General features: G+C 38.7%; 1 long non-coding RNA gene across 1 annotated transcript in view; it reads right to left on the reverse strand.

The window, feature by feature from the left end:
* Nucleotides 1-23,496, reverse strand: part of LOC118661129 — a 61,367-nt gene that overhangs the window by 32,377 nt on the left and 5,494 nt on the right. Inside the window, exon 2 of the long non-coding RNA XR_004969152.1 lies at nucleotides 23,170-23,303. This is a non-coding gene — a long non-coding RNA (uncharacterized LOC118661129). The remainder of the gene's footprint in view (nucleotides 1-23,169; nucleotides 23,304-23,496) is intronic.

Raw genomic sequence — 23,496 nt, forward strand, 5'->3', positions numbered from 1 at the left:
GAGAGAGCCTGGGGCCTGTATCACACTTTTTAAGCTGGGCAGTTTTGGATTGGTCTTTTATTTGCCATGAGGTTGAACATCTTCTTGTGTTTATGGGCTATTTGTGCTTCATTTCTGTTTGGTTTGTCATTTTTGCTGATTTGTAGAAGTTTTAAAATATATTTTGCATTCTGATACTTAATGTGTTGCAATTATTTTCTCTCAGTTTGGAGTTGTCCTTTTCACCTTTTAAAATGTGTTTTGATCAACAGAAGACATTAACTTTAATGGAGTCAATATTTCCCTTTACAATTTGAACTTCTTATGTCTGATTTAAGAAATCTTTCTCTACTTTGAGACCATAAAGATGTCCTACTAGATTGTCTTCTGAAATTTCATAGTCTTACTTTTTATATTTAGGTCTTTAATTCACCCGGAACTGATTTTTGTTTATTGTGTGAGAGAAGATTTTAATTTTTTAAAATTTAATTTATCTTTATTGTTGAAAGTGTTACAGATGCCCCCATTTTTTCCCTCCATTGACCCCCTCCACCTCATCCCTGTCCCGTCCCCAGACTTTCCCCAAGAGGAAGGAGTGTAATTTAATTTTTTTCATATTGAAAACAAATTCTTCCATTACTATTTACTGGAAAAAAAAAACTTAAGTTCCCCCCTGATTTGCAATAACACCTCTGTCATAGGTTAAATGGCAATTTGTGTATGGGTTTGTTTCTGGACTCTGTGCTGTTTCATTGACCTAAGGTTCTATATACCGCTCACTTCTTAAAAAATATCACATTGTACAGTTCTTCATTAATTAAAGTCTTCTTTAATATCCAACAATAAAATTTTATGTTTTTCTCCTTAATGATCTTGCACAATTTTTGCTAGGTTTATTCCTAAGCATCTTTTTTTGATGCTGAAAGAAATTACATATTTAAAATTCTTTTCTGCTTATTACTGGTATAGGGAAATACAATAAATTTTGCATAATGATATTACATTTAGCATATTTATCGACGTTTTTGTTTTAACTACTTATATTTTTAGACAGCCACATCATTTTTACATGACAAGTTTGTTCTTTTTTTAAAAAATATTAACTTGATTTCAAAGAGAGGGAAGGAGAGAAAGAGAGAGATAGATACATCAGTGATGAGAGAGAATCATTGATCAGCTGCCTCCTGGTTGCCCCCTTCTGGGGATGGAGCCTGAAACCTGGGCATGTGCCCTGACCAGGAATCCAACTGTGCCTGCTTGGTTCATGGGCCGATGTTCAATCAACTGAGCCACACCAGCCGGGCAGGTTTTTTCTTTCTTTATCTGTTGTTATTTTCTTGCTTTATTTGACTGGTTTAGACCCCTCAGTTTAATTTTGCATAAAAGTAGGGATAACATACATTTATCTTATTCCAGATCTTTAAGTGGAATGCTTTCAAAATTTCAAAATTGATTATGTTGTTTGCTGTACTTTTGGGGGTAGATATCCTGTATCAGATTAAGAAAGTTCACTTTAATATATGGTTTACTAAGAATTTTTACTATTAAGGAATGTTGAGTTTTATCATTTGTTGTGATAGTCATATGTTTTTCTCCTTCAGTTTGTTAATGTGGAAATTACATTACTTATTTTTCTTTCTTTAAGTAAGAAAGAAAGATTTAGTTTGCTGCTGTTTTGTCTGGGATTTTTACATTTATGTCCCTGAGTAAGATTGGTTTGTAAAGTCCTCTTTTTGAGTGTTGGTGTTGAATTTTTGGTAGCAACGTTACCTCATAAAATGAGTGGCGTAGTGTCTTTATTTTTTCTTCTCTCTATAATCTGAAATACTTTAAAATTGAAATTGTTTCTTGAATGGTTAGTATAACTTACCAGTTAACTCTCCAGAGTTATTTTCTTTGGGGAAAGATTTTTTAAACCAATGATTAAATATCGTTGGTAGTGATAGTATCATTCATATTTTTTATTTCTTCTTGAGTCGGTTTAGGTATGTTTTCTTTTATACAAATAATTTTCACTAAGTTTTCATTATTGAAATAATGCTCACACATCTCTTAATTATCTAATATTTGTTACCTTCTAATTTATGTCCCTTTTTATTTCATACATTTATGTACTATTTTAATTTCATATATGCACTATGTATTCCGTGTTGCTAAATCTGTCCTTGAATGTTTAATTTCAACTGCTACCTTTAAAAATGTATAGGATTAAACATGCCTTTTAATATTCTTACCTGATAATTCAAGTATTTGAAGTGTTTTGAGTCTGCGCTGTCTTGTGTTTCTGCGGCCTCTTACGCATGGCCTTGCTTCCTTGTGCCTTTAGTAATTTTGACTCGAGTTGTTTAGTTTTCTTTGGAAATTTATCCATTGAGTGTCTCTGTGTCATGGAATGAAAGAGACAGTTTCCTACAAAGGATATTCATTTGCTTTTGTTAGGTACCTGGGCATTACCAGTTCAGAACCAGTTTAAGTAATAGCGACTTCAGGCTTTATTGAGGCTGCTTCAAAAGTGCAAATTTGTGGTGCAAAGTTGTGTGAGGGTCAGCTTGTGGTTACTAATTCTCTGTATAATTTCTCCCCACTCTGCTCACTGCCAACTTTTGAAACTTGGTTTTCCATGCAAACTTTTGGGGGTGGAAATGGGTAGTTTATTTTAGTCCCCTCTTTCACTGAGTGTATGATTTTGGGTCCCAATTTTATGAGGGTTCTAATATAGGACACTCCAACTTGGGTGGTCCCTGGGCTGTGTCTTCTGTTTCCAGAGTATGGAAATGGAAATCTATGCTCACGTATACTGGGTTCAGCAAAATGTCTTGAGGGTAACGCTGATTCAGTGCTGCCTTCCTGGGTCTTTCTTACTCTTTTGCTCTCATATGGATGCATTCAAGTTGTTTTAAATTTTATCCAGTATTTTTAGTCATTACCAGGAAGAGTTGGTACTGATATTTAATATGATATGTTGCCCAAAACTCAACTACCTATTTTGAACTAGAATTATCCACATAAATCTTCACTTTTGATAAAGGCTTGCTTATCAATTATAAGTATGTGGAGGGTCTAAGTGGTAGGTAGAGTCCACATGATCATTGGCTCTGTCTATTCCTTGAGCTTACAGGTATAGTTGGCAAGGGAAGGAAAGGCAATTGAGGAAGAGACGATATGTAATTTTATAGGGTTTAAAAGGAGAATGGAGAGAGAAAGAAACTGTGTATTGACCCCTGGCTTAGTAAATATTAAATTATTAAGCTAGTACTTCACGTATTTTATCTCATTACAGCACTCCTATAAAGCAGACATGATTACAGATGATATAGCTGCTAATATTAATGTTTACTGCAGGTCAGGTTATTGCCACGTAATTTACATGTATTTTTTTTCAATTAGCACCATTTTATAGGTGAGGAGACAGGTTTAGAGAATCATTTGCTCAATGCCACTCAATAGCCACTGACCAAATATCCAGAGAGTGCTTTTAGATTTAGGCTAAAATAATGGAATTTGGTGTCTGATTTAAAATCACACCTGCTTTACCTCCTCATGTCCTGAAAAGAATAGTTCTAAGGTATTAACAACAACCAATGTTTGTTGTGTACCAGACACTCTTCTTACTGCCTTATATGTATTATTCATTTAATCCTAAAACAACCCTGTGAAGTAGGTCCTACTATTGTCATTATCCCAATTGTAAAAATGAGGAAACTGGAGTTCAGAGAGTTCAAGTAACTTGTCCAAGCTTACTAATAAGTGGGGAAGCAGAGATTTGAGCTTGAGTGATCTGTGTCCACCGTCTGTGCTCTTGACTACTATGCTATACTGCCTCTCAAATTGTGAACCGAGTCTTTGAGGATGGAAAGAAAGGAGTTCTGCTTTGTGATGGAATCAGAATTTCTTGCCAGACATATTCACCAGAATCAGGGGGGCGGTTAAAGAGGTGAGAAGATCAAGAAAGGATAGTTATCATGTTTGATATACCCTAAGAAGCCTGAAACACCAATCAGAACTCTTGATCTTAAGATGAACTGTGGAAAGAAAGGCAGTGTGTCGTTGACCAGATTGATAACCAGTGAGAAAACTGTTGTCTGTGGGGGAACAAGTCTCCAGCAATGATGAGATCAGCAGAGAAAAACAGTTCTCCCGAGACTCACTGTCAGTGTAGCCAGGTGAAAATTACCAGGTGAAATAGTTACTAGAACTCTTGTGTATGTTACTAATCTTAGAAAAAGCATTCCTAAACTGCTCCCTCAGTCTTTGTAAGGGCCCAGGGGATTACCAATGGGTTAAATGTTTTGCAAACCATTTATGACACCATTAAATATAAATGTTTCTGTTTGCCTGGTTGAAGGACTCATTTATTCTGCGAGAGTGAGCAAATGGGAATTTTGGGGTCATAACTTAAATTATTTTGGTGAAATTTTATACCAAAGGAGGAAATATAATGACTTACTTTAACTAAAAAAATTATTTCTCTCAAAATAATAAACCCAAAGAGCCCTTCTCTAGAGGAAACTAAAAAGGTATTTTTTCTTCCAAAGTTAGCACTTTCATTTAGCCTTCCAGTAGGTGTGATTAATATATATGGGATCTCAGCTTGAGCCTGGGCTAGGGCTTGAGTATGTGTGGATACATCTGGTAGACGCATGGGACAGCACCTAAAGACTATTTGTAAGGGGCGCTGGGGAACTTCCAAGGAGAGAACCAATTTTAAAGAAAGGAGGAGCAGGCATGCCTGACTCACTAACAGAGGTTTGGTTACTGTGGGGAGCAAGTTGCCAATAAAAGTGAAACCACAAACAAAAGCTAAAATTCTGTTTGATACTGTCATACAAACATCACTACATTGGAAACTTCAAGCAGGTTATAAGGTCAACATTAGGCAGACGTCGGGCATCGTCCCCATCCCACCATACCTCTCTGGTACCTCTGGTGACATGGCAGCAGTGACAGGTGACATGGAAGTGCCCAGTGGATGCCGGAGAGAGCAGTAACAGATGCTGTGGGATGATTCATGAGCACACCTGCACTTCAGAAGCACCTGACCTCAGAAAGCACTTCGAGCATTGGAGAAACTTTTATAGGGTGTTGAGGTTCTGCCAGGAGGAGGCAAGAGCCCATAGACTTACTAGTAGAGCTCTACTTATTAGTGTGGTTATGTTTGTATTCAATGGTCGGGGAGGCCTGGGGAAACTCGGGTTGTAGTCGTATTTGTAAACGTAGAAGATTTTCTGTACAGCTAGAGGCTACCAAATATATATATAATCATGCTGCTGAACATATAGATCCCATAGGATTTGGTATCCTTGAAGAGCTTTCTAAAATGGGTGAAGGGACTATAAACTTGCAGTTATCTATATTATAAAAACTGAGTGGCCCTAATGCCGTTATGGCCAAAGACTGGTATGGGTGGGCGGGTCTGTGAGTGCAGCAAGGCGGGCGCAGGTGGACAGGGCTGCAAGCATGGGGAGGCTGCGTGGGTGGGCTGGGCTGGGCTGCACAATTTCATGTGCTGGGCTTCTAGTAAAATAAATAAGTTCTGGGGATATAGTGTACAGCATGATGACTGTAGTTAACAGTACTGTATTATATATTTGAAAGTTGCTAAAAAAGTAGGTCTTAAAAGTTATCATCAAGAGAAAAACAATTTGTAACTATGTGAGATGATGGGTGTTGACTAAACTTATTATGGTGATCATTTTTACAACATATACATATATCAAATCATGTTATACATCTGAAACTAATACAACTGATATGTCAATTTATATATCAATAAAATTGGTAAAAAAGCAAAGATGCATTAATTGACCCATTACTGTTTTGAAGGTTAGAATTGTTATCCTCTATAATAAAGGCTAATATGCAAATCGACCAAATAGCAGAATGACTGGTTGCTATGACACGCACTGACCACCAGGGGGCAGATGTCAACTCAGTAGCTGCCCCCATTGGTCAGTGGCTCCCACAGGGGGAGTGCCGCTCAGCCAGAAGCCCGGCTCATGGCTGGCGAGTGCAGCGATTACGGCAAGAGCCTCTCCCACTCTCCTGTCTCCACAGCAGCACTGAGGATATACAACTGATGGCTGGGGAGTGGGCCTAAGCTGTCAGTCGGACATCCCCCGTAGGCTCCCAGACTGCGAGAAGGTGCAGGCTGGGCTGAAGAGACCTTCCCCCCCGCCCCACGAGTGCATGAATTTCGTGCACCAGGCCTCTTGTTGTATATATATAAAACAAGAATACTATATATATATATATATTTTTTTAGGCTTTGTACTTAAATAGATCAGAAAATATAAGTAAATTAAAGCTTTACATTAATAATTTTTTAATATTTGGATTTTATGACTTTTCATCTCTTATTGGGTAGAGAAAGCTTTTGAGGAAGAGTAGCTAATAGGCAACAGTCAGAAAACGAATTAGTGGTTTTAAAATTTCTATTGGTAAAATGAATGGATATTTTCTAACATCTATTTATTTAATAGTGCATTTCAGAGAGTAACTGGTTAGTACATATTTGTTAAATAAATTTTTCTGATAATGCCAGTGTGCCTCAGGAAGTTTAATTTACTAGTTTCATGTTATCTAGCAATGCAGAGGTTTAAAAACAAATTAGGAAAACTGAGTTTTCTAGTGTGAGGTCAGACAAAACCATGAACATGTCAAAGACTGCAAAAAAACATACCATGTGAAATTTTTTAGTTAATCTCTCCATGTCTTATACACCCTTTGCTGTTACAGACACCAATCCTCTAGATTGTGGTATAAACTTTTCTTAGTTGTTCCTTCTAATTTGTGAAATTAGAGCATATCTGATTTATATTTAATTTTATTTGATTTTGTTTGAGCTTTACGTACTTATTCAGGAAAATTCTTGTTAGTGTTGATAGAAAGCTCTGGGTGGTCCAAATATGTCCATTTCTCCTGGGGGAAGTAGAGGGCAGGGAGGAAGGCTTCAGGCAATTCCGCATGGAGACCTCGGAGAGGATTGGGTTAATCGGGAACTGTAAATTTTCATTTTATTGCCATTCAGTTTAATGACTGAAATAATATAGAAACTTTATGGCAAAATGGAATTTACTTGTTGACTATTTTGACAGAAAATGGAGAATGGACTGCTAATTTAGGAAATTCCATCTTCATTGTTTTAAATCATTATAGTAACTTGGTAGTCCTATTAGCATTTATGAAATGTCTACAGTGCTAAGATCTATAGAACCATGTTTTGAGAATTTGTGTAAGAAAAGAATTCAGTGTCCTTCAAAAATGTCATACTGTGTAATATTCCCTTTTTAAAAATTGTGTTTTGCATTAGTAATTGAAACATCGAGAAGTTCTTATATTGCGTTACCATACTGATAGTGCTGATTGAAGGCCCATCACTGAGGTTTTGGGGAAGATTTGTTAGAAAGAATGTACTATTTCACTTTTCTACTTTATTCTACACAGAGTTTTTGGGAAAAACCCAAGACAATTACCTATGTAGGTTTCTTTAATGTCTAAAATGTCTATAGTCCTCTTTATTTGCAAAGCCTATGAAATCTGTATACACTGTAAACTCTCTCTCTCTCTCTCTCTCTCTCTCTCTCTCTCTCTATATATATATATATATATATATATATATATTTTATTGATTTTTTACAGAGAGGAAAGGAGAAGGACAGAGAGTTAGAAATATCAATCAGCTGCCTCCTGCACACCCTTACTGGGGATGTGCCTGCAACCCAGGTACATGCCCTTGATGGGAATCGAACCTGGGACCCTTCAGTCCACAGGCTGACGCTCTATCCACTGAACCAAACAGGTTAGGGCTATTTTTATTGATTTCAGACAGGAAAGGAGAGGGAGAGAGAGATAGAAACATCAGTGATGAGAGAGAATTATTGATTGGCTGCCTCCTGCACACCCCCTACTGGGGATCCAGCCCGCAACCCGGGCATGTGCCCTGACTGGGAATTGAACCAGTGAGCGCTTGGTTCCTGGGTCGATGCTCAACCACTGAGCCACACCTGGCAGGGCAAGCACTTGCTTCTTTATTTAAACAAATTAACCCAATAAAAAAAAATCCCTCTAATTACCAAAGTGATCTCCATTTATTAACATAGCAATGAAACAAATCACCCATACTGCCATTTTCCAGAGATAATGCCTGCTCCGACTTAGATTTCTTCCTTTCCACGTGAGTGTGGATGTGTAATTTTTTTTTTGTTGCACTTATTTTTTTTTAAATATATTTTTTATTGATTAAGATATTACATATGTGTCCTTATCCCCACGTTACCCCCTAGCCCCCCTTTGTCCGTGTCCATTGGTTAGGCCTATATGCTTACATATAAGTCCTTTGGTTGATCTTTTCCCCTTACCCCCACCCTCCCCTACCTTCCCTCCAAGGCCCGACAGTCCAATCAATGCCTCTCCGTCTCTGGATCAGTCTTTGTTCATCAGTTTATGTTGTTCATTATATTCCACAAATGAGTGAGGTCATGTGGTATTTATCTGCTCTCCAGGATGTGAGGGCGATCTGGCTGCGACATCTGTCACCCCATTGATCGCCAGGGTTGATTCGGCTGATCTGGCTGGCTAGGCGGGTGTCCCCCTCCTCCCTCACCGATCCATGTGCGTCCCTCCCGAAGCTGCGCGCTCGGTCGAAGAGGACGACCTTCCCCCCCGAGGAGAGGACCGGTCTTCGGTCAAGGGTATACGAGTAGCTGCGCTCCCCTGCTAGAATCTCCAAACAAGCTATCTGCTCTCCAGTTCCATCTGTGCTGTGGCAAATGGTAAGAGTTCCTTTTTCTTCTTACTCTTCTTAAAGAATACCTTTCAGCATTTCATATAATGCTGGTTTGGTGGTGATGAACTCCTTTAGCTTTTTCTTATCAGTGAAGCTTTTTATCTGACCTTCTATTCTGAATGATAGCTTTGCTGGATAAAGTAATCTTGGTTGTAGGTTCTTGGTATTCATCACTTTGAATATTTCTTGCCACTCTCTTCTGGCCTGCATGGTTTCTGTTGAGAAATCAGCTGACAGTCGTATGGGTACTCCCTTGTAGGTAACTGACTGTCTTTCTCTTGCTGCTTTTAAGATTCTCTCTTTGTCTTTTGCTCTTGGCATTTTAATTATGATGTGTCTTGGTGTGGTCCTCTTTGGATTCCTTTTGTTTGGGGTTCTCTGTGCTTCCTGGACTTGTAAGTCTATTTCTTTGACCAGGTAGGGGAAGTTTTCTGTCATTATTTCTTCAAATAGGTTTTCAATATCTTGCCCTGTCTCTTCTTCTGGCACCCCTATAATTCTGATGTTGGTACGCTTGAAGTTGTCCCAGAGGCTCCTTACACTATCTTCATATTTTTGGAATCTTTTTTCTTTTTCGGTTGGGTATTTTTTGTTTCTTCGTATTTCAAATCTTTGACTTGGATTCTTGGGATCCTCCTGTCTGCTGTTGGATCTCTGTATATTATTCTTTATTTCAGTCAGTGTACGCTTAATTTCTAATTGGTCTTTTTTCATATCCTCCAGGGTCTCACTAAATTTATCAGCGGTTTCCATAAAATTCTTGAAAAACCTTATAAACGTGGTTTTGAACTCTATATCCAGTTGTTTGTTTTCCTCCATTTCTGTCATTTGTGACCTGTTTCTTTGTCTCCACATTTTTTATGCTTCCCTGTGTTGGTAGAGTGGCTTTCTGTGCTAGGTGTCCTGTAGGGCCCAGTGGCTCAGCCTCCCCAGTTACCTGAGGTGGACACTCTTGGTGCACCCCCTTGTGGGCTTTGTGCACAGTCTTGTTGTAGTTATGCCTTGATTGTTGTAGGATCACTGGGAGGAATTGACCTCCAGGCCAATTGGCAGTGAGAATCAGCTGTGTCTGCAGTGGGAGAACTTCTGTGCTGAAGACACCCTTCTGGGGCAAGACTTGCTTCAGTGGGGCTTTGGTGCTCACTGAGTCTGCCCCCTGAGTGTGTCCCTTATGGATCTGAGGAGTTGTAATCTGGATGGTCCCACTCTGACCACTGGGTACACTGGCTCTTGGATCTAAGGAGGTGCTAATTTAGCCTCTGCCTGAGGTTACCCAGCAGGAGCTACGAAGAGAACTGCAGATTCCCCTTCCTTTTTTGGAGTTTGGAGGTGCCCTGATGAGGCCCAGCTGTGAAGCAATGCAAGCTGCTATGGGGCCTTGGGCCTTCTCTTGGAAGTTCTGGGTCTGTCTGGCCCAGCTGCAATTTGTTAGGTAATTTTCAGGTTGCAAAGGGCCAGGGCATTCATATGCAAAAGCCTCTGCCACAGCCTGGTTGGGGCGGGGTCTTAAGGAATCAAAGGGCTTAGCAAGCAGCTATGGCTGGTCCTCAGCCCTGCCTCAGTGTCCCGATAATTGCTGCAAGCACCTCTGAGGGAAAGCCGCCCTCAAGTTCCGAGTTCTGCCTGCTGCCAGACAGTCCAGTTTCTCCCCGTATGAGTCCTGGGTCCCCAGAGACTTCCCGGAACCGGAGTTCAGAGCAGTTGGGAGCTTGTGACTCCCTCCTGATTCAAAAAGACAGCCACGTCCTCAGGTGCCAGCCCCTTTCCTGCACGCGAGAGCCTCCGTACCTTTGCACTTTACTTCCACAGTTCCTCTGGCTCTCAGTGTGCTTTTCTCTTTCCTTCTAGTTGTAGAATTTCCACTCAGCCAGCCTTCCTGTAGTTCTGGATGATGTCCGTTTTGTCTTTTCGTTGTATTTTTGAAGTTGTTGTGGGAGGCAGCAATTTCCCGGTGTTTACCTATGCCTCCATCTTAGTTTCTCTGTTTTTGTTTTTGAACACTGGCATTGTGAGCAGCCCATGAACAGGCAGTGCTGGCTCCCCTCCGTTCAGTAATATTGCATCTGAATGGGTCTTCCTTTCCATTGGCCTATGTACTCCTAAGATCTCAGAAAAGTGAAGTCCAGTTATTATTGACTCACCTTTCTTATGCTTCAGGAGGTAAACATGAACCAATAATAGGAATCAAAATATTCCTTTAACTAAGTTATGCTGATATATGAACATTTTTATTTAATTTATTTACTGAAAGGAGAAGAACATTGCAAACTGAAACATGTTCATTATGACTAGTCGTCTTTTTCTACAGCAAGATAACCACAACAGTATTCTTAAGGAAATTCTCTATATAATTGGGGTAAAAGTTATACACAGTTTTGTGTCAGTGTTTTCACTCAACATTGCATTACCAACACTTTCCATGTCACTAAGTGTTTTTCAAAAATATTGTTTTTAATGACTCCATGAAGTTTCATTGAATTGGGAATACCATCATTTCTTTTACTTGCCTATTTTTAGATATTTTATTTGTTTCCATGTTTTAGAAACACTTTTGCTTTTATGACACTGTGGAGAAAATACTTGTATATAAACCTTTGACCTTATTTAAGACTATTTCCTTGAGAATATATGCTTTAAGGATCCATTAACCTCTTAATTGGTTTCCATAACTTCAGTCTATCTCCTACCTAGTGCTGCCAGAAGAATTTTCCTAAAACATCAATTACGCCATTCATCCCATGCTCAAAAGCCCCCAGTGACTTCTTATTGCCTAGAGAGAGAGAGAGAGAGGAAAAAAACACACACCTCTAGAATCTTTAGCCTGGGGATTCAAGTCTTCGACGGTTTTGTTCCTCCCAATTTCTATAATCCCTGTATCTTAAGTAACCAGGCTCTTTGGGATGGATCTGCTGTCATCCAGCACCAACTTTGAGGATTTTCACTATTTTTTACCCTCTCTACCTCCCTCCCTGTCCCAAACCAAACATAAAATACAATTCTAATAGCTCCAGTGATGCATGGGGTATATTGCCTGTCACAAATAAAATGTTAATGTATCTTTAAATATCTCAGTTCTGTCCCCAAGCTTTCTCCTTCCAATCAACCTTCTCCTTCTTCTATCCCAGCTTTTCTGTATGTGATGTGTGTGTGTGTGTGTGTGTGTGTGTGTGCGTGTGTAAAAGTTCTGACAGGATACATACTTAAGTTTGCTGATGAGAAAGGGCCCTGGGATAGAATTCATAGAAAGGGTTAAGGGAAACTTTAACTTTTTACTCTATATACCTCTATATTGTTTTGAACTTTTTTAAAAACAAGGTTTTATTTTTAATTTAAAAACAATAAAATTATACATGTTGGTTAACAAGTTCCCTCCCAGAGTTGTAAGGTATAATGAAGGTAGGGTTTATGAAATTGCTTTCTAAAGTCTTAAAGCTCAGGGCAAATGCTAAAGGCTGCTTCGTGGCTTTTCTCTGATCATAGAAGCACTTTGCATTCCACTTCACTAGTTCAGCTCGATTCCCAGAGCTTAACAGAGCCTGCCTTGTCACTGAAACTCAGCTTTTCCACCAGCTCAAAGGCATATGAAATTGACTTCATTAGTGTCATGTGATGACAGATAAAAAGGGTGTGTTTAGCAGCAATTTGAACCATGAAAAATGGTTCTAAATAGCTATGTATATAACTGTTTTCTACTATTCTTTTGTACTTTATTTATAAAAGTTATTTATTTTTTTCTTTTTTGTTCAGTGCACCACTATCTATGTGATCTTGGGAATTTCACAAATCCTTTGAGATCCCCCCGCGCCCCCCCCCCCCCCCCCACACACACACACAATCCAGAATATGAAAGGATTGAACTGGGCCTATCTTCAAATGTGACCTCTGGTTCAATAACTTTGTGATTCAGTTAGAGGATAAGATTTTACCAGATAAGTGCCTTAATTTGAAATGGTACTTTCTCTTAAAAAAAAAAAAAAGGTCACTCCAAATCTTTTTATCTGAAGATACTAAATGGGACAACTCAATCTATTTGATGCAATAGAAAAGGCAGTGACTTTGAAATGAAAAGGACCTGGATTTGAATCCTAGCTCAATCATTACTAACTTCTGTTATCTTAGACACATTACTTGACCTAATTAGTCTGTTTCTTTATTTATAAAAAAGAGGAGAGTCATCTTTCCCTGGACTATACATGTGGATTCATTCAAGGCAGTGCTTAATACAAGGCAGTAGGATGCCCTCAGTAAATGTTAAGTTCCTTTTTTTCTTCATCAGTAACTTTGGGTTGTAAAATGCATACTTTAAAAGCAGAAAATGCTATTTTATATATCTATAAAGGAAATACAGAGAGAATTGGGATGTGATAAGTGTGTATATGTGTGAAGCATTTATGCAATCGTTACTCTAACTATATGCTAAAATGCAGAGCCACGGTAGGCCTGTATTTTTTTTCCTTTCTTCTAGAACTCTAGGTTATGGCTAGTACCAATCTCTGATGCTGTATAATGAATTGGTTAAGGCAGTCAGCAACTAGGAACCTTATATCAGACTGTAGTGTCTCAGATGCTCCCAGGGCCAACATCTATTAGACACAGAGACACAGTATCTACAATATTTCTAGGGCCCATGAAATAATTTTATTTAATATTATAATTTTAAATTATGTTTTTATTGATTTTAGCGCAAAAGGAAGGGAGAGAGATATAGAAACATCAATGATGAGAGGGTCATCAATCGGCTGCCTCCCAATGCCCCCTGCTGGGGATCAAGCCCACAACCTGGGCATGTGTGCCCTGACCGGGAATCAAACCAGCCACCTCTTTGGTGCATGGGACATCGCTCAATCCTCTGAGCCACACTGGCCAGGCTTAATTTCTTTTTAAATCAGAAGGATAAAATGAGTTTTTAGGTTGAAGAAAATATCTTAATATATAGCATTAATATAGACATCTTTATACCAATGCAGTTGAAAATATAGTTTTTAATTTTTTTTAATGGAGGAAGGGGACCATGCAAGTCATAGTGTAGCCCTGGATCTTTAATGAAGTTTTAGACTCTCCCAGGAAACATATCTGCTGAGCATGTCAGTCTGAGTGATGTCTATCTATGCTAATTTCACCCTTTCCTGAGATGCATCAGGAAAGGAGGGTATTAGTGTGGTCAGAGACCCATCCCCTGCATAGGTCTCTCTGTTTTTATTCCTGGTTCCCTGAGAAGGTAACAGAAAAGCCAAACATGACAACAAAATAATAAAAATGTATTTACAATAAGCCTAGTAGCCTCCTTACATGAGATTAGAATCTTGGGAGCAGAGACTACCCTTTTATCACAGACTTATGTAAATTTAATATATAAACACCATGGATATGAAAGAATTTGCAAAGGACAGTTTTGGAAAAGAAATTCAACAACAACAAAATATGGTAATCCAACTTAGGCTGAATAATAGAGAAAATATGAACAGCTTAAAAGTGGGATATGAATAGTAGAGATGACTTCTGAGGTATGGAGAAGCAGATACTGTGAGAAGGAAGCTGTATGGCATAATGTCTCAGTATAGAGGATCCCCATCTAAAGTAGAACAGTTGGCCACTAAGTTCATTCTTTTGAAATCTTAAAGCATTGAAAGGTGGAGTGAGGTGGAGATCAGCCACTGTAATTCAAGGCCAACTGTTCCTGAGAGCTTGGCTGTGGGAGTCTGCCTTAATCTAAAAGGCATCCTTACTTGGAGGAGATTAAGTTGGTTGGAGAGGAAAGTTAGAAACTGCTTTCTTTTCCACCACTGGGTTTGTGAGCTTTACTTTTCAGTTTAAACTGATCATTTTGAAGATGATGTGAAGAGACATGAGGAGATGGTCATTTGCAAGCCAACAGAGAGGCCTGGGACTGATCCTTCCCTCACAGCCCTCAGAAGGAAACAGCCCTGCCAACACCTTGATTTTGGACTTCCAGCTTCCAGAAAATAAGATGACTAGTTTCTGTTGTTTAAGCCACTGTCTGTGTGATACTTTATCAAATCCTAGCAAACTGCCGAAACCGGTTTTGCTCAGTGGATAGAGCGTCGGCTTGCGGACTGAAGGGTCCCAGGTTCGATTCCGGTCAAGGGCATGTGCCTGGGTTGCGGGCACATCCCCAGTGGGAGATGTGCAGGGGGCAGCTGATCGATATTTCTCTCTCATCAATGTTTCTGGCTCTCTATCTCTCTCCCTTCCTTTCTGTAAAAAATCAATAAAATATATTTAAAAAAAAAAAAGAAACGTCTGTTTAAAAAAAAAAAAAATCCTAGCAAACTAATACAGGGACTAAGACATCTTTCGTATGGACTAGACCCATAACAAGATAAGGTCCCCCCATACTATTTTGGAGGGCCTTTTTCTCCCTGTAGGTAGGGAATGAACAAATGTAAATAATAGACTTTTTGTGTTTTCAAGAATTTTGGATAAACTGAAAATAAAGGTGGCCCAAGGATTTGGGGTTAGCAGTATAAGCACCTTGAACTTCTAATTCATGTAAGTAAGACTTGGTACATCATAGAATTCAGTTGTCTTTTCTGCATTTCAAATAAATGACTCCTCTCACATCAGGCATTACTAACCAAAATGAATTTCCAACTCAATCCAAATATTTAATGATGGTAGTGATAAAGGTATAGTCATCTGTCCTTAAGGACATTTGGACACCTTTGGGATAGAAATAAATTAGACTGAGCTGAAGTGTTTTAATCACACTTAAAGATATGTCCAATGATATTGGTTCATATTGCAATATTGCATCAAATGTAGTTATTTTGGCCCAAATAATTCAGTGGAAAATTTGGTAGGAATATATATATATATATATATATATATATATATATACACACACACACATATATATACATATACATACACATATATATACATATACATACACATACATACACACACACATACATATACATATATATACATATATATTTTTTTCAGGCAGATGAATTTAAAATACTTTTTTTGTAAGACAGACTTAAAATACTATAACCACAGCTACTGCAGTGCTGTTCATATTATTTGCATAATATATTTATTTGCATACTAATGAAAGGAGTAATTTACTCTTCCTAAATTTCTTCTGCCTTCTCCCACAGCATTTGAACACAATACTCACAACCATCCTGCTGAGGAAGTCAGAGTCATCCCTAAGCACCTTCCTGATGGGAGGACTCTTGGGGAGCTCACTGGCTTTCTCATATTTCCTTAGAAGCTCTTATTAATATTTACGTGATTCTGCTAATTTGGAGGGACTTTAGCAAATGAAAGTTCTCCAGAAGATCAACTGTTTTTGTTTTAACTAATGTTCATTGCTTTGCAATGCTATCAATGAAATTCACAGGTGAAAATAACCTAAAAAGTCATATGCTATTACATGTCTTCTTCAAAGGAAACTAGTGGTCAGAAGCTATTTTTTTCTTAGTTATGATTTGAAAATATAGGTAGGATGTATTTAATTATAATTTTGATTCCTATTTGACTAGGAAACAGTATACAAGACATTTCATTGCACATAGTAAATGTATCAGACACCTCTCTTGAGTCTGATTTTCTGGCCTTTGCCTGTTTCTCTAGAACTCTGGACTCCTTCTTCCACTCTATTTGCTGAGTAGGAACTGACCTGGTATGACCCCAGGATATAACAGGTGGGAGGGAGCTGATAGATAATTCCTCTCTTCCACCCCTTGATGAGCTATTCCAAGAGAGCTTTCTGTATAGCTTATACCGAGAGACTGTGTCTTGCTGCCCTTGGATTACATCTCCCAATAAAGCTTAGAATTTAAGCCTTGCCCTAGGATCAGTTTTCAAGGGAACTTATTTCAGGACAATAAAAGTTCCAGAAATGTTTAGTAAATTGAAATGAATAAAAATATGGGCTAAACAAAGGCTTTTGTTTGATTTTCTCATCTTTCTGTGCGTCATAAGAACTTGATTTGTATTTTGTGATCCATTATCACATGGTTACCTCTGGATGTTAGATATGGTGCTGAGAAGGAAATAACCAACAAATCAAAGTCTATTTAATTGACAGTAGGTAGTTGTCCAGGTGACTCAAGGAGAAGTTACATTTCCAAAAGGCTGATTTAATAAGGGAAGAGTATGAGTGGATGACTCTGGCTGAGAAGAGAATCGTCTACCAGGGGTGGGCAAACTTTTTGACTCGAGGGCCACAATGGGTTCTTAAACTGGACCGGAGGGCCAGAACAAAAGCATGGATGGAGTGTTTGTGTGAACTAATATAAATTCAAAGTAAACATCATTACATAAAAGGGTACGGTCTTTTTTTTTTTTTAGTTTTATTCATTTCAAACGGGCAGCATCCAGCCCGCAGGCCGTAGTTTGCCCACGGCTGGCTAGACTGTGGGCCTGAAGCCCATCTTTTCCTCAGGGACATAGCTTACCTCTAGATAAGTAATGGCCATCTCCTCTAGGTACCTTTCCTGTTAGAAAAACTCCTATGTAAATTCTGGCCTTCAGAAGAAAAACTCAAGTATTTCTCTAATATCCTAATATCTGTTCAATTCAATGATTTTGTAATGTATAAATGAGACTTGAAAGACTAAAAATGTGAGGCTGCTCTGTTAAAGGGACAACAGAAAAGAAGGGAAAAATTTTTTTTTTTTTACTATCATGCCTTCAGTAAATGGCAATTGTTAGGAATTTCCATAGTAACTAAAGGAAAATTGTTGAAGAAATTCAAGATGTTAAAAAATGATATATAGCATCTGTCATATATTTTAGTGCAAGTTGGTATTCAGGGCTAAGACCTTTGTGCTCTTGGGAAGAAACACAGGCATTATTATTACTTTTATTGCCATCAGTGTTATTAATAATAAAGAAGATTGTTACAGAAATGAAAGTAAAGAGGCACCACAATGCTGACCTGTATAAAACCTTTGTAATGCAATGAAAAAGACCAGAAAAGACAACATTTAGAGTATTACCTATTTTTGTGTGTGTGTGTGTGTGTATGGAATTGGGGTCAAGTACCTATATTTGCAGGTAACTTTTTTTAAAGGACCATGTACTCATATCCATATTAAATGATGGAAATTATAATTTTGTATAATTTGCCAACTGAAAAGTACAAAAAGGAAAGCCGTGGTAGGGAACTTTTAAACATCCTGAAAAGTCTGCTTTTATCAAGAAGCATGTGGGGGAGATTTATTAAAAATCAACTGAGCAGACTGTGACTCATCTTCAGGGATTTACTGGAACTGGCTATTTGGACCTTACCATCACTGAAGGTAAATGCTTGATCTTTTCACTGACCATAAAGATGTTAAAAAACAGTGGCATGAACTGCACTGGGTAGAATCCACGGAGGCCAGCTGCAGCAGCAAATGTATTTAAGTGTTTAGTCCAGCAAAGACAAAACGTGCATCTTGCTTTTATTTCTGCTACAGGGCAGAAACGAAGAAACGTTCATTCTGGCTAACATGAAGTCATTACACACGAGGCAGGAGAGCAGCGAGCATAAAGAGCAAGCAGCCTGTGTTAGTGGGAAGATGGGAAGTTGTGTGCTTTGTGTTGGCGGGCTGGAATGAGCTGGATTCGCCTGTGCATCCCTCGCTGTCGTTTCTACACTGGCAGGAGTTCTGGACTGACACAGCTGATCCGGGCAGGGTTTGTGCTCCCAAGTTGTATCAGTATGTTCAGCTCTAAGTGGCATGTGTGGAACAGAGGGGTGTAAGCAATAGACAACATTGAACATGCTTCAGATTCAGGTAGGGGAGAAAGAACTGGAAATAAAAAGTGAAGGCAGACCATCCAACCTGGACTTCTCTTCAGTGAAGAAATCCCCCTCATTGTGTCCCAGAATAAAGCCCAGTCAACAGTATAGCCCAGAGGGACTCTAATGCCTGTCTGTGGATTGGCAGCATCAGAATCCCCTGGGGAGCTTTAGACATACGCCTCCCAGAGGTTCAGATGCAGTATGTCTGAAACAGGACTTGGGAATCTGTATGTCAAAAAAAATCTCCCCAGGTGTTCCTGTTTGGGAACCTCTGATTTGAGCTCTATGTAAACACCAACAGTAACAGTGAATTTATTACTATTCTGTTCTTGGTTAGCTGATGTTATAAGTTGCTACCTTGTTTCAAACTGATCTCTGCATTTTAAAAACATTCACCCATATTTTGGTTTTCTCTGGGCCTTTTGGAGTAATTTAAAGGTCTTAGTTCAAGCTGGAGAATTTGAATTTGAAATGGACCTAATCATCATAGTTTTGTGATCATATCCAGCAGCAAGGTAGTCTGGGAGCAGAGAACATGAATGATGAAGCAACTCAGATTTGGGGACTGGGATGATGAATGATCAATGAACTGAAGGATTTTAAGATGCTGGGGGGGTGGTGGTAACATTGAAATCACCATCCATTACCAGAGAGACAACTGAATTCTTCAGAGCAGGTGTGGACTGGTGTATGGGGAGCTGCTAACTGAATAAGAGGTAAAGGGTGGGGTAAGCTGAGAGAGGATGCTCAGAATGGGCAATGCCTGTCTTTAGCTAGTCTCCCACTGATTTCCCAGGCACAAGTGCAGTAGGTTCTTAATAGTTTTTTTTTTTTTTTTTTAAAGACTGACTTCTTATGGTAAAGGGCAGATTGAGAAGATATATGGGGATAGAGATAGGAGACGAAAGTGAGGAGATTGTGTCAGAAAAGTAGAACCGAATGGACATCTTAGAGGTGATGAGAAAATCCAACTTGTGGCTAATGTATGATGGAGTTGAAAGTGAGAGCTGTTGAGAAATTTAGTGGTCATCAACATGGATGATTCTGTTATTGAGAAGGATGGACAAAGACTGGGGAAAGAAACTGTGGCTCAGATGCGGAAGTGTTTGAGCGATGTGTTTGGAGGTGGCATGGATGTGAGATAGAGATGAAAAAGAGGATTCAGAGAGCATGGAGTGCAAGGTCCTGGCTCCATCTTGTAGGTGAATGTGGGCAAGTCCCACATCCACTCTGGACCTCCATATTCTTTTGACTTATTAACATCCTTTCCATCTCCCTTAGAGAGCTGTTGAAAGCTCATATAAGATACAGTGATCATGTATGTAAAAGCCACTTTGAAAAGATAGATAATAATCTCTAAGGGCCGTCCTAGTTTTGAGATCATGCAACTCAACTCTTCTAGTTATGAGGTGTCATAAAATGTATTACGGTAAAGCGACAATTTTACTTGAAAGAAAAATGTCTAAAATCAGTACACTAGCACAAGCAGCCAAACTACCATTAAGCTAAGTGACTTTTATTTCTGGAATTAATAGGTCAAGTTTTGGGAAAATGACTCTAATGGTTCTTTTTCTTTCGTATAACACATGTTGGTACCTTTTGAAATATCTAGAAACCCACATGTTGAACATGGATTTGGGGGCTGTTGCTGAAGTTATGTACCTTCCATAACTCGATATCCTATAATGTCAATTACCCAGGCAAAAATATGGTGCCACTAAATGGTCATTTGAGTTTGGTATTTTATTATCAAGTTTGTTAGAATTAGTTATAATTCTGTAATTCTTGTAAGTCCCAGAACTGGATATTTTTCTCTAATGAAAAAAAATATTCCTTGAATTATGGCTTCTTTTCTGACTTTGGAATATTTAAAACTCAGCATCCAATCTTGAGGAAGATACAGTTACAAGGATTAGTCTAAACATTGCTCACATTGGCTTTACTTTCTATGTTGTTGATTCTGCTGTGGGGTACAATCTCAAATCTCACATATACCCAGAGTTGGGTTCAGATATATGGTTTCTATGAAATGGTCTCTTGTCCCTAATTTCTCATATTATATGCAAGCTAGTCCTTTAGGAGGTTCAAAAGCTTAAAACATATGCTAGTACTTTTGGTAAAGGAAGGAGATATTCCCAGATTCACAGTGGTCTTCCTTGAAGCACATTGAAATAAACTGAAAGTCCATTACTAGAAGACCAATCCTTGGCAGAGGTAACACTTATAGGCTAACAACATCATAAACCTACTAGTTTCTTTAATTAACCCCCCCCTCCCCCCCGAATGGTGTTAGTTCTAAGAAACTGGAGGCCAGCGATGAAGAGAGGAAAAATGTTCTCTGAGAAAGATGAAGTCAAATTCCAATGTTTGGAAGGACTTTTACCAATTTACAACTAATGCACATCTGTTGATACTTACCATGTGCATCTAACTTTCAACAAAATAATATACAGAGCAGTTGGCTGCAAGTTATTCCAAACCCTCTTGCTAAAGAAATAACAAATATGGAAAACCCAGGGGATCCTGTACCTAACAGAAGAACCTATTTGGAAGCCAGATATCCCAGAACAGATCTGGAGGAAAAGGTTGTGAAGTTGTTCTCTGTGCTTTGAATTATAGAGATGGAAAGTGAAAGGATATTAATGGTAGCTTGCAGAAAAGGAGGTTAAACCATGGAAAGATAGTTTTGGAAGGCTAGAATGGGAATCTTTTGTGCTACTTTGGCATTTTTTCCTGGGCCTACATTACCATAATATGACTATGGCATTTCCTTGCTCTGTTTTGCTCAAAGTTTTACATGTTTCATATTATGAGTTGATTGTGTCTTTCAAAAATGATCTGTTGAAGTCCCAACCCCCTCAGAACATGAGCTTATTTGGAAATAGTGTCTTTACAGAGGTAATTGAGGTCATGAGGGTGGGCCCTAATCCAATATGATAAAAGTTCTCATATAAAAGAAATTTGGACACAGTTATAGGCATACACTAAGGGAAGATGATGTAAACACACACAGGGAGAAGACAGCTTGATGATGGAGGCAGGAACTGGAGTTACGGTCCTCAAACTCAGGAACGCCTATGGCCAACAGAAGCTGAGAGACAGCCCCAGAACAGCTCTCAGAAGGAACCAATTCTGCTGACACTTCTATTTTGGATTTTAGCTTCCAGAACTCCGAGACAATAAACATCATTAAAGCCACCCAGTTTATGGTACTTTGTTATGGCGGCAGGACTAGGAAATTAATATCAAGCCTGGGAACTTTTGGTGTTTCCTCCAATTCTTTGCTGCCTATTGAGAAGTAAATTTTCAGATCCTCTACTAGTAAAATGCCCTTAATTTTATCCTGCACCCAGTTTCCTCTCCACAGCTGCAGGTGAATGGCAGATAAATATAGTCCCTGTTGGGAGGATTCTCCCTTGTTCAGGAGGGTGAACTGCATAAGTGACATGAATTGCATGTGAATTATGATGCAGATTACTTCATGTCAGGACCAATAAAACCTTAGACCTTAAGCATCTCCCAGATGAAGGAATATTGACTGTTCTTAACTATGGGGAGGGTGTTATGATAATAACCAATTCAAAGTGGAATATTGCTTTTCTCCAAAGAAGATTCAAACAGGGAGTCGATAACATGAAACTTCACATCAGCCAGTCCAAGATGAAATACTTGCTTGGGTATCGACTAATCAAGAATGTCTTGTCCCTTGTGTTCTTGTGTTGGGAAACAACTTAGTCCAGTATCTTTAAGATTTATTCACCTTGTATTTGCACTGATCACATTCATTGAACTGTGGACTGGAGCCAAGAACTATATTTCGAAGCTGAGCTGGTGATAGGCAGACTGTGTCTCGGTCCTTGGAGTGAATCCAGCCATCTTAAATATTGAAGTGTTTCTTTATGATGCTCTAGAGACATTTTCATTATGCTATATTTTTTGTGATCTGCTGAGCCCCACTATTGCATCTGCATGTTTTTCTAAGACAGGTAGAGTCTCTTAGTACAATTATTTGAATAGCTGGTGTAAATGAATGACAGAAAATACCCATGTGAACATTTAAGAAATATAAATAAAATATACCTGGTGAAAAGATAAATATTTTGATTTAATGCATATGTATGTATGTCCATGTCCATATCCATATCCATATCCATAATCATATTTTTATTTAAGTCCAGTTTATATTATATAGAGAAAGGGTTGGAGCTTTAAAATTCATTTGCATGTTCATGAGTACTTTACTTTGTCATCTTTGTCCTCAATCCATTAGATATTGTTAACTACCATTGTTACCTCTAGCAGTGCTGCTACCACTACTATAGTTACCATTTAGTGGGTATTTACTAAGTACTGGGCAGTGAGATCATTGTTTTGTCTACAAAGTCCCTTTTAAGCCCCTCAACAACTTTATGAAGTATATATTTCTTTGTGTCAATTTTCCAGACTAGGAAACTAAGGCTTAGCGATATTAAGTAGCTTGGCCAAGATCACATAGTAAGTGGTGGAGCAAGGACTATGAGATCCAGATCTTTCTGACCCCAATGCTTTCATTTTTATCCACTCCGCAATTCAGTCTCAAGTGTATTGTTAGGAACACAAGACATTGCATTAAAGTAGGTAAAGACCCACTCTGAGAGCTCACTTTTTTGCCGAGATCAGTGCAGAGCAGACATACGCCCAAGGATGTAGCAGGAGTGCCTCATGGACAGAACAATGCAAAAGCAGCTCCAGTGAAGAAAGAAGCCATTCCTGGCGTGAAACAACCGGGACCGGCACCTTTAAATAAAAGTAATGAAGACTCAGTCCCTTAGTCCCACAGTTGCCTTTATTTTTCTTCCAAAAGATAGAAGGGTTCTGTTTGTCTACATGTTTGTAAATTGTGCAAGCCTCACAAGGGTTATGGACATATTTCTATAGTTTGGCCCAGTTCCTATCTCTTCATAGAAGTGGGGTGGTAGGTGAGAACAGT

Source organism: Myotis myotis, unplaced genomic scaffold (assembly GCF_014108235.1).
Source record: "Myotis myotis isolate mMyoMyo1 unplaced genomic scaffold, mMyoMyo1.p scaffold_m19_p_8, whole genome shotgun sequence".
In the NCBI taxonomy this organism is placed as follows: Eukaryota; Metazoa; Chordata; class Mammalia; order Chiroptera; family Vespertilionidae; genus Myotis; species Myotis myotis.